The sequence below is a fragment of the Dasypus novemcinctus genome, chromosome 5, assembly GCF_030445035.2.
Source record: "Dasypus novemcinctus isolate mDasNov1 chromosome 5, mDasNov1.1.hap2, whole genome shotgun sequence".
Taxonomy (NCBI): domain Eukaryota; kingdom Metazoa; phylum Chordata; class Mammalia; order Cingulata; family Dasypodidae; genus Dasypus; species Dasypus novemcinctus.
Window position 1 is genome coordinate 147,431,362 of NC_080677.1, and position 12,841 is coordinate 147,444,202.

Here is a 12,841-nt window from a genome sequence, read left to right on the forward strand (position 1 = left end):
GAGCTCCAGCAGTATTTTTAGGTCATAGAGTGGCACTGAGAGTGAACTGTGTGTACTGAGGAGAGCAAAGCAGAAAACCAGGAGCCTGGTCACTTTAGCCCTAGGAGACTTATTTTAAGTGAGAGAGAAATAAACCCTATTGTAAGACACCTTTTGGGTTTTCAGTTAGATACAGTCACAATTAATCTAACCTCATAGAGACTTTCATGGAAAAGAACTTTCCCTTCCGGCATCATTTTAATGACTTCAGTAACTATGTTAATAAATTATCTGACATACCAGCTTCTTGCTATTGAATATCTTTCATTTCAATTATGTCTTCTGCTCCTTTTTTCTTTTTTTCACTCCACTACCAACTCATACTTGACTTCTACTTTAATGTTTAAATAGACTAAGATCAACAACAGTAGTGGCATTATAAAATGTCAGCTTGTCTAGGCTGAACTACATCCTCCAGAATTCCCTTTCCTATATATTAATATTTCTGGTTAGGGTAGACGACAAAGGAGATTGTTGGGTGAGACTTGGAGGGTAGAAGTAAAGCAGCAGCCATTGGTAGCTCACACATGGTCTCTAACTTCCTGGCCTGCTTTGATAGCTTGATGCAGCAGCCAGACCTGCTCTACTTTCCCTCAGGGTCCCCTTCAAATTCTCTGACTCCTGGGTGAAGATTTAGATCTGTGATGAAGGACTCCTGCTTCCACAGGATACCCACCCTCTAAAGGCCAGGAACAACAAGAACGGATAAGAGTTTCAGTCCACCCACGTGGGCTCCAGCTTGTGCTGTGGCTTCTGACTTGTCCTGGATCTTCTCCACTTGACATCCATCTTCCCTTCTCCACTGCTTACCCTGCGGACTTCAAGCGCCAGCCTCAGGCATGCTGACAGCAGCCTGATGGAGAGGCTTAGCCAGCTCCCACCACGGGGCAAAGTCCAACCCCTACCTCTAGCTCTCTCCATCTTTACCAGTCAGTGTGTCTAACTGAACCGGACTGGATGATCTCCAGATATTTGACCCCTCAATACCTTCCCTCTTTCTCTACAACTTTTTTCTGTACCTTTAGAAAGTACAATGAGGCGGTATTGCAGATATGGCAGATTGCTTTAGACAATTCCACTCTACACCTTCTTGTGAGGAGTAGAGGCTAGAAAACTCAAGACTGCAGTTACAATTGACAAACTTCATTGCAGTCATGGGTGCACATGTGAGTTAGCTTCCTTCATGCAGAGGTGTCCACATGATGTTTGGAAGGTGGGAGAGAAGACCACAGTGTAGAAGTGATGTTCCTGTAATTTCTGATATTTCCTCCAGCAAGCATGGCTGAGGGAGGGACTGATTTTCCTGTGAAATATGGAATAGAAGTTCAAGATGTGGGTGTCAAATGGCAGGGCAAGGGCATCTCTTTTGCTAGTATGGATTTCAACATAGATCATGAGGCCCTAGACTTACAATTTCCCAGCTTCCTGACTGTGGCAGAGGTAGCAGTTCCCTTGGCAAAGAAATTCTGTGGTGGTATTCACCCTAAACTCTACTCCTTCAGTCTTGCCAGCCACCTCGTATTTCACCCGCAACCCTACTGCTTAATTCTTTTCTGCATAAACCAACTAGAGTGTTAGTTTCACTTCAAGAGAAAAACAGCACACGTTAAAGGGAAGAATGTTTTTTAGAGTCAGGTAGACCTAGAATTGAACCTACCTATTGCAATTATTAGTTCTGTAAATTATTAGCTCTTAAATGATTTTGAGCCTCTATTTCCTCTTATATAATATAAGAATAACAACCTCAATCCTGAAAAGGTATTAGGAAGTTTTAATTAGGTAATACCTTTAAAAGAACAAAGGGCAGTATTTGTACAAAGTAGACTGACTAATGCAAGTCTTCATTTGTACTTCCATTCTCCCAAATTTTATTTTCCTCCTTTCCAAGTTCTTTTAAAAAAATTTTTTTAAATTTTAATTTTCTTACCTTTTAGTTTGAAAATGTTCAGACATTCAAAAAACTTGAAGGAATAATGTAATGAAAACCCATCTACCTAGGTTCACCAATTGCCAACATTTTAGCCTATTTGTTTTATCTCTATATATGCAGATGTATATTTCACTTTTCTCTGCTGAGATACTTCAGGATTTATCTTCTAGGTACAATGACATTCATGTACCACATCATAATATTATTTACACACTCATGAAACTTAACAGTGATATAAAAATATATATATCATATATGGTCCATATTCCATTTTCTCTCAATTATGCCAAAATGACTTTTTAAACTATTCTTCCCTCCATCCAGACTCCAGTTAAGGATCATGTACTGCTTTTATTTGGCTTGTTTCCTGTCATCTAGGAGAGTTCCCTGGACTTTTTTTCTTTCCATTTTGTCTCTCATGACTGTTATTTTTGAAGAATCCAAGCCAGTTCTTTTGTAGAATGCCCCACAGTATGAATCTTTCAGACAATTTTCTCATGATTAGTTTTGGGTTAAATGTTTTTGGCAAGAATATTCCATTAGAGATAGTGTTTTGTTCTCAGTTCATCACATCAGAAGGTATATGTCAGTTTGTTCCACTATTGATAATATTAAGTGTAAGATAAATTATAGTTAATGTGGCAGCTGTCAATTTCTCCAGTGTTAGGGAATCCTTTGGTGTATAATTGACAAATAATAAGTGTGATGATAGTTTGAGACAGTGTAAATATTTTGTCTCACAAGTGTTCTTTTACCCATTGTTTTAGCATCCACTGATGATCATTGCCTAAATCACTATAACAAGAATGGTTGCAAAGTATTTTTCCAAATATCTTGATTTCCCTTTATCTCAAATGTTCTTCATTTGCTTCCTCATCACTCTTTTTGGCTTTCTTAATCTCTCCCTTTCTTTTGACAAGTTGACTTTTATATTCTCATATCCCTCATGTCCACTTCCATCCACAGCTAACTCCTATGCTAGTAACATATGTTCTCTCCTTCTACTGTCTAATTTCTCTTAAGAGTAATCTATATATGCTGTATTTATCTCCCCTCCCATTCATGAGTTATTCATTCCCTTGCCTTCTTACCTACCATACTTCTAAAACAGTCTTTTGAAAGTAGAAAATAATCCGTATAATGATGCTTTTTACATCTACTTTTTTGGCTTAAATTTTTTATATTGGGAAAATTGTGTGTGTGTGTGTGTGTGTGTGTGTGTGTACTTGTTTTTCTCAAAATTACTTCTTTTTTGATACCTCTTTAGCATTTGATAGTTTTGGTCAATTTTTCAGTCTTGAAAATTTCCTCATAACTGTGAGAATGCTCTACACAAATTTTCCTTTGTCTCTTACTCATTGTTTGGATCTTTTTTGTCAGGGTTATGTCCTTTAATTTTTTTTTTTAGGAAGTATCGGGGCTTGAACCCAGGACCTCTTACATTGGAGGCAGGCACTCAACCATTGAGCTACATCCACTCACCAGTGAAAGTTGTTTTTTTCATTTGTTTGTTTCATTTTGTTTTTAGGAGGTATCGGAGATCAAACCTGGAACCTCGTACATGGAAGCAGGCATTCAACACCTTGAACTACATCTGCTCTCTGTTCTTTAACTTTTCAATGTTTCTGTCCTTTACCTTTTGAAGGTGGTGGTGTTTGATGTGTATCTTTTCATTCACTCAAAAACACCCATTTCTTTCTCTAGTTGCTGCCTTTAGGAAGTCCCTGTCTAGCACTGGTGTTACAACTTGCAGCAAATGAGGGTAAACTATTCTACTAAACAGGGTTTCCTTAACCAGCATGGTGGCTTCCTTTTTTTCCTTTCTTTATTTGATTGAATTTAAATAGGAGATAATCTTTCCAGTGTGTCACATTTCCTATCAATCCTCTTGCCTTACATTAGAGGCTTTAAAGATCTAAGTTTCCTGCCCAATCCTTGAAGACAGTTAAATTTGTAATTCTCTGATTATTGGGTGGGATGAATTGGTAGCCAGTCAACATTACAGTCAATGTGAAAAGTGCTTTGTGAAAAATATGAGCTTGCAGAAGATAAACCTAACTGGCTGATCACGGAAAGCTCCCTGGAGGCAATGCCAATTAGCCGAGTATTGAAGAATACACAGCAGCTACCCAGGTGAAGGAGAAACATGCACTCTCACCAGGGAGCAGCTGGTGCACAGGGAAAGAAACCTAAGAAAACCTGATCTATCTGGGACGATTCAAGAGTCAGCATGGAAGGAATATAGGGTATGAGCAACAGAGTGGTGGGAGAAGTAAGCAAGGGCCATATAATGATGTGATTATTATATCATGCTTAGGAATTTGAATTTTATCTTGAGGGAAATGGAGAGTCTGATGAATTTTCAGCAGGGAAGGGTGTCATCAGATGATACAGAGAGGTCATTTTGGTAGCAGAGAGAAGAATGGCTTTAAGAAGGGTAATGCTAGAGACAGCCCATTGATATTTAGGTTGTAGTAATCCAGGGAGAAATGAGGAGACTTTTGGACTAATGCAGTAACATTGGGCATGGAAAAGTTGAGTTAGGTCTACGATGTATGGTAACCATTTGGAAGTGAGGGACACTTGACAAATTCGTTCAGTCTCTGGTCTTCCGGTATGCATACAGCCCTCAAGTCTGTTTAGCACACCCAGGCTTCCCTTGAGAGATTCAAGCTTAAATTTCCAGAAGCAGCTACCTAAAGTTAAACCATTATAGCCCATGCAAATTTGGTTTATTGCCTGATAACTCAATTTTTCCTAATATAGCCAACATCTTCCTTGTTCTGTAAACTTTGTAACAAGTTTATTGGATTCTTAGTCACAAGGGACAACATAGAGGATTTTTCCAAAACCAGGATGGGTTTCATTGGTGGATAGAAGCTGAGTGCAGCTTATTATAAACAGCCTAGCGTGGTCATGGCCTAGTCCCAAACCGATGGACTCTTCCGTTTCTTCCCATCCCTTCCCCTGACCCTGTATCTAATGAGTTGTCAAGTCATGTAAACAATTCCTTTGAAGTGTCTTCCTCTTTTAGCTGCATCATCCCTTTCAAACTCCTCTACTAGGACTTTATCATCTCACTTCTCAACTATTAAATTTATCTCCTAAAATCTTTCCTCTTCATTTCTTAAAATCATCACTCATTTAATATATATTTGTTGAGTGGCTACTGGTCCTTGGTACTCTGCAGTAAAATAGACATAGTCCTGCCCACACCCAATCCATTTATTCTGTAAATCTGAATTTGGAGGTCACATTCATGTTAACCAAAACAATTCCATGTGTGATTATGGGTAGTTTCTAGTAGTTTCACTTTACAGATAAAGCAACTAAGATCCAGAAACCTTCAGGGATTGCCCCTGCTAGTGTGGTCACACAGGATGGAAATCAGGTATTTGATCATTTCAAGTCAAGTGTGCTTTCCTCCACCTCATAAGGAACAGTATTGTCATAATCGTCTTCCTGAAGCAACACTTTAAGTATGTTACCCAGTGATGCAAAAAACCTTCAGAACTCCCCCAAGCCCAATAATAAGTTTCAAATTTTTCTATATGAGCTTAAGTCTCTTGAGCCCCATTTGCCTCCCCTCTCAAATATATGTGAGTTACTGTAGAGCTGGTGGACTATTTGGCATTTCCTAAATGTGAATTCCCATCTCTCCACTTTTGTTTATGTCCTTTTATCCTACCTAGGATGCTCTCTGAGTGCACCTTTCTGCTTAGCTAAATCCCCCTCATCCTTCACAGGTCAATTAAAATTCTACCTACCCTATAAAGCATTCATTCCCCAACAACCTTACCTGAAAGTAAATTCCTTCTCTCCCCTCTGCTCTGAATTCCTAAAGGAGTCGATTGCACTCTTCATGTGCCTCTTCACATAACCTTCTGTTTTGTTTGGCAGTTATTTATTGTGGTAACCATGGAGATGAGCTGCCCAGGTCCCTTTCTAGGAAGGACTTGCTGCAGAGTGGCAGCAAGTGAGCTCAGCAGGCAGCCTCCAGCTCTCAGCTCCTTCAGGGCCTGCCTCAGCCGCGGAGGAGCTCCTCTCCTGAGGTCACGCCTTCCCAGGGCAGCTGCCATCTGCTGACTAAACACAGCGGGGATGCCATTCCAGTCTAATGCAGGACACATCGCAGTGTGACTTCTTGCCGGCCCAATCCTGCTACTTGCTCCTTTCCTTCACAGGAGTTGATATCTAAAAAATACCTTGAATCCCAAGCGCAGTCTCAATGTATGCTTCCAGAGAACTCAACCTGTGAAAATTGTAAACAAACTCAATTTTATGGCCCAGACAGGCACACAGTGCTTCATAGCCCTTTACCCATAGCAGGGGACCAGAAAATATATTATAAGCAATGAGTTTCTTTGAATAAGGTCCAAGTTAGACCTACTTTCTACTAAATTCTATTTTTAGTGAATTTATCAGCCAGTAAATACTAGTAATAATTTATGATTAGGCATTACCTTATACATCTTAACAGATTTAACTCTAGTTTAGTGGTGACAAGCGCCAAAACTTCATAAAATATCTTAAAATATCAACTGGATGTGCATACTTAGGAATCAATTAAAGTAATAGTCAATGCCCTGTTATTCACACTTAGTCTGAGTATAATCTAAATTGTATTAAAAAGTAGCAGCCCTGTCTTTCTGCCATAATAGTCCACTCTTCCATAGTTGTTACTCTAGGTCAAGTGGAACTGGTACTTTAGGAATAAATTCTGGCTGGCCATTGGGCATGTATCAAGAGGCAGAGCTGAAAAACCATTTCAGATTGCAAACACAGCTCTCAATCTGTTCTCCAAGAACTCTGAGTTAGCTCTGAAGTCTACATTGTTGTCACCATCAATTGCAACTTTACTATGCCATGATCCGGCCCATGTTAACAGTTTTAGAGCAATGAGAATGCCAAGCATACAGCTGTCTTGTAGCCTGTCTCCTGACAGAATATCCTGAACCAGATTTCTAGTCTTTCTGCATATAACTGTGCTACTAATGTCCCTGGAGGCTCAGGACCAGACTTGAGCAGAGGCTCACCTTCTACAGAAAATCCTGACTGTCTCTGTACCATGTCACACACACACACACACACACACACACAGAGCCAGGGATGGGAAAAGAATGTCATTTCCTCCCTGTACTTAAGAAAAATTACCACTGCAAAACTTTTCTACAATAAACACATCTAATGTGGGCAGGTTTTAGCATAAGCAGGCTAAAAATGTTCATGCCATTTCCTCCACCATCGAAGAGTCCCCAGGCTACCAACTCTGAATCAGGTAAACAGTGATTAAGGACCAGAGAGTGGAGGAGGAAAAGTTTGGCAACCACAGGTTTCTACTAATTGCTGTCATCTTGATTTTATTTTTTTCTCAACTTTAAATCGGGGTGACAGTTGACAGAAAAAAAAAATCACAAGGTACTTTCCATTTGTAACCTTTATACAAAAAGACACCAAAAGTGTGGAAATTTTTAAAGAAAACTGTAATTAAGGAGGCATGGCATAGAAAAGAAAGAGAGAAATAAAGAGCTCTGTCAGTGGCAACATGTCAATCTTATTGGTTCTGTAGTGGAACAGGCTTTTGTCTCGTAAAGGCTTGATCTATAATTAAGAGTTTGGGGTGCCAGCTGAGGCCACTGCACTTAGCACGCATGATTCCCCACTGCCATCATCCATAAAATCTTGGCTGCCTTGTCTAAACAAAGTGCGAAGCAGCTAATCACATTAAGAGTAATAACAGGAATAGAGTTAAAAGAAGAGAGGCACACAGAAACAGATCAAGATAAATAGTTCTTCCTTCTGCATTTATCAATGTCTTTCTTTTCTTCTTGGCTCTCAGGAGTAATTTGGGAATCAACCCCCAATTTTCACAACGGCAAGTGTTAGCTGTTGAACAGCACTGAGCCTCTGAGCAGCTGCGCGCTGGAATTTGGTCTGTACCAACTACTACTCAAGTAGTGTCCTCAAAGCAATGAGGCATTTTGATTTTTTGACTAGACCTTTCTTTTGCAAAAGGGAGAGAGGGAAAAAAAATACACTAAAAGCATAGCTTGGAGCATGAAGCACTGACAACTGAATAAGAAATCAAGAAGTCTCCAGGGCTGCACAGCAGAGCTGAGCTGCAGACTTACTCTGGGGTATGCAGGGTTGACATACACAGACATATATTGCTCCTCAGTGATCTCTCTCATCGGCAAAGTGGCAATGGCCTGCATATTAACATGCAGCCCAAGAGACTGCTGCGCACAGAAAGGACAGGAGCATTTTGGTCTGGGAGCCCTGAAGGACACATTTTGGTTTCTGGTTAGGATAAAGAAGGCGACACTGAATTCAACTGTATTGAGCAAGGCTTGCAAAGTTACTGGCATTTAATTCCATCTATTCACAGGAGACAAGTTCATCACAATTGAAACCGAAAACTGTAAATAGACTGGTTTTCCCAGACTAACAAGTAATGTTCCAAATTACTGGCAAAATGAAATTTTTTGCATTTCCTTTTAAGCAAAACATATTGCTGTACTAAAATCAGATCTTGGTGCATCTTAATATTTTCTAAGTGACAAAAAGGAGAAAAAAAATCTTCACTAAGGGGACCCCTTTAATTTATGGAGCTCTTCTCCCATAGCTCACAATTGTATGTGTTCCGGGGAAATATGATTGGTATACAGTCATTTTAGCTATAGATGTAGCTAATAATGTTGACAGCATGATTAGGTGGTTCAACAGAACTTCAACAACTCAAAATAATTCACTATCACACGTACCAAATGATTACCTTATAAACCTCGATTCAGTCTCCCGTAAACATTAATAGGTGCTCCTTCATCTTCTATGTGGTGCAGCTAAATATACTTTTGGGAACAATGACTTTCCCTGCAGAAACTCTGGAGCTATTCTTAGCATGGCATGATCTGACAATAGCAAGCTGGTGTAGATTTAGCTTATATACTTTCAATAACAGTTGGGTTAGAATTTTTTATTTGTTAATAACTGAAAATAAGGCATATTCCTTGAGGCAAGTTCATGTAAATTCTATCTAATCCAATTAACTGGTATTTTAAGGGACACATCTAAGCAAGAGTAAGATGTGTAGGTCAAAACTAATTCTAAGTGAAATGGAAAGAAGAGGCTAAAGAGCAATGGCTAGCACACATGGAGATTCCGGACAAAGCCAGAGCTCACCATGGGCATGGTTATGCTATCATTCCCATACTCTAACAGGTGGACTTAGTGGGCAGATAAGGGGATCCATTCTAGCGAGACTGTGGATAGGAAAACACAGAGGGAGTGAGCACCAGGTATAGTCAACAAGGTCAGTACCTCGGACAGAGGCTGATGGATGGAAGAGGAATGAAAATGGGCAATGCTGGTGCAAACCCTTCGGTACCTTTAAAATCTCACTGCTGCCGTAATGAGATGAAATACCCTAATTTATTAGATTTTTCACTTATATATCCCTTGCAGTGTTTCGTTTCAGACTGCAACTGTTGTTCTATGCTGAAGTATGACAGAGTAGTAGTGTGTTACTGTGTGTGTTTATTTGTGTCTCTGAGTGTGCTTACATGTTGGAAAGAGTAGTGAATCAGTGGGAAATACCACTAAGAAAACTTGGAAAGAAACATAAAAATATCAGAAACTAGAGACAAAATATTAAATGGAAGTCTTGAAGAAGGACCAGTTAAGAAGAAACCTGAGATCAGTGTTTCTCTTACAATGTAGTATTGGTAATATTATACCTGCCTAGCATTAACTCACTTATTTTAATGCAGCCTCCAGCATGCTGGATGTGCTGAACCATATCATTAGGAGTTGTGTTCCAAAGGGTCGCTGTTAACTAGCAGCTACAGTGAACTTTTCATGCATTTTCAGGTTTAAGAATCTCTGGGTTAGTCCATCCAGTGAGTGTTGTGAAGTAGAAGTTGTGGCTCAGATGCCATATCCCTGTTTCCTCATGCTTAAGCTAACCTCAAGCTACCTAACTCTATTACAGGGGCCTCTGGTGTCAGAAAGGGGTGCCCCATGGAATACTTTGTGGACTGGCATGGAGGAAGAGGGTAGAGGAGATCAAGTGAAGTGTGTGGTTCCGGTGCCCTGGCTTTCATCTGAATAGCTCCCTTTTATGTAATTTACATATTTAGATTCTGAGTAAGATTTATTTGAGAGAGTTGTGCAGCTTTTAAGAATGTTTGAAAACTGTTCTACCTTTCACCATTGGGTCATCTTACACTTGGTCTCCATTAGAGTGACAGGGGTTGATACTGGGTTGTGTTTCAGATTACATTTGGGAAGACATTAAGAAACTGATAAATTTTATTCTGCATCTTCTATTAAATTAATCATTATACTAGAGGTAAATAAGGAAGATGACCTGTCTGAGTCTATTTGAAGTCTGAATGATGTTATTTTAGTGAAATTCATTTTACTGTTTTCAGACATATACTGTAACTGTAACCAGTCTAAGCAAGGGATGGTAATAGCTTTAAGGAAACTGCTCCTCCTGAAAATGCTTGACCTACAGGAAAAAATATTGAAAAGATATACATACATTCTTTTCCTTGACTATACTTTAAATATTAAATTAAGTTGAAGTTTAAAATAAGAACAGGTAATATAAAATATATTCAGTAAATATAATGATGCTACCTTGTTCACTTTTGTTTCATGTTATTATCCTTAAAAGTCATTTAAGAGGAAATAGAAAAAAGAAATCAAAGAGAAAGAAAGGGTGAGGTGAGGAAAGATAAAAACAAGAGCGAAATGAAGGAAAATAAAAGCTCAGGAAGTTCTGAGATGAATGCTGTTTTCAATATCTTGCAGGCAATGCTGGCATTGGGTACCAGAGTAACTTCTCTGTTATTATAGACTTTTGACAGGTCAGTTAATCACTATCTAACTTCTCAACTTTGTTCATAAGCTTTGGGGGCTTCATCTCTGAATGGTATGCCCACAGTAACCCATCAGTAGGAAAGTTAAATTATTGGGAGCTGCTTTGGTTAGGAACTATATCACTGTGTACACCAAGTAAGATCCTACTGAGAAGGAATTCTTATACCTGAGGTAATAAAAGTTTCTCACTAGTGTTTTAAGAAACAATGGAAGGAAGTAAATATGACTCAAATGATTGAGCTCCCACCTACCACATGGGAGGTCCTGGGTTTGGTTCCCAGTGCCTCCTGGAGAGGACAAGCAAGACAGCAAGTTGATACAACAGGCTGGCATGGTGGGCTGATGCAGCAAGATGATGCAACAAGGAGATACAAAGAGGAAACATAGTCACAGAGACGAGACAGCAAAGCAAGGAGTGGAGGTGGCCCAAGCAATTGAGCACCTCTCTCCTGCACGGGAGGTCCCAGGTTCGGTAACTGGTGCCTTCTAAAGAGAAGACAAGCAGACAGAGAGAGTACACAGTGAATGGACACAGAAAGCAGACAGCAAGCACAAGCAACATGCGACAGGGGAGGGCAGGATAAATAAAATAAATCTTTAAAAAAAAAGAAACAATGAAGATTATTTATGCATAGCCTTTCAATTCTTTCTAAATGAATTATGCATAATATTGTGTACTAGAAAATAATTTGTTCTCTGAGTAGTTGAACTATTTTATTATACTGTCTGGCTTAGATTTTTATATATTTAGAAAACCCTTTGTTTAAAGATAATAGGCAGGTATGTTCAATTCAGTTTCAATCCCAGTTTCTACAAAGTCTGAATTAGAGTACTAAGAATTATTCCATTTTCAAAATATAGTAAGTGGCCAACTGTTGCTTATGATCTGCAAAATTGCCTTCTGTATTTGTATGCACAGAACTCATAGTTTACCCTTATGCTTTTATCTTAGTCAATAGAGGATGATATCTGGGTACCTTTCATTTTCCTCTGTGTTTTCATGGCCAAAATACCTGGAAACAATATTAACAATGACATAATCTACAAAGTCTGAAAATTATTTTTGCCACAACACCTGCTCTACTGGGGTGAATAGTGATCCCCTAAAATTCAGGTCCACCCTGAACCTTTGAATGTGACCTTATTTGGAAATAGGGTCCTGCAGATGTAATCAAGTTAGGATGAGGCAATTTTGATTAGGTATATCCTAAATCCAATATGGTTGGTATCCTTATAAACAGAGGGAGATTTAGACACAGAGACACAGATACACAGGGGAAAAGGTCATAGATACACAGAATGCCATGACTACAGTCCAGAAATTGGAGTGATGTATCTACAAGCCAAAGAATTCCAAGTATTGCCAGCAAGCACCAGAAGCTAGAAGAGAGGCTAGAAAAAGAATCTTTCATGGAGCCTTTGGAGGGAGCATGACTCTGCCAACAATTTAATTTTGAATTCTAGCTTCTAGAACTCTGAAAGAATAAATTTCTTTTGGATTGAGTCATTGAGTTTGTGCTAATTTGTTATGGCAGCCATAAGAAAATAATATACCTGGCACAAAGAAGACCATTGGAAATAATTATGTCTTCCAAATTTAAGAAAACAAACATTTGAAGAATGCTGACAGAGCCAAGAAAAAAGAAAAAAAGAAAAACTAAGAAAGGAGCTAAAATAAAATATGAATAAATACAACTACTGATTTTAGTTAAATTTGAAAGGCAATGACTAGAATGTGATTTCTAATACCTAAACATGTTTTTAAGAAGTTATCCTAGATAAAGAACGATTCAAGAATATTCTTAAAATGTAGCAAGAGATAATATGATTAAATGAAAGAAGAGATTCTTGAATGCCAGGAAAAATAGATTAGGTAATAAATCCTTCGAAAACCTTTACAAATAGGATTAAAAAATCAAACTGGGAGCTAGATGACCGCAACTTCTTCATGTCCCCTCAATTTCTGCCATTTTTATTATTCACTGG

At 38.8% G+C, this 12,841-nt stretch overlaps 1 long non-coding RNA gene across 1 annotated transcript in view; it reads right to left on the minus strand.

The window, feature by feature from the left end:
- Positions 1-5,867, minus strand: part of LOC131278562 (uncharacterized) — a 28,135-nt gene extending 22,268 nt beyond the window's left edge. The window contains exon 1 of the long non-coding RNA XR_009185929.2: positions 5,769-5,867. This is a non-coding gene — a long non-coding RNA (uncharacterized lncRNA). The remainder of the gene's footprint in view (positions 1-5,768) is intronic.
- Positions 5,868-12,841: the final 6,974 nt, after the last annotated feature.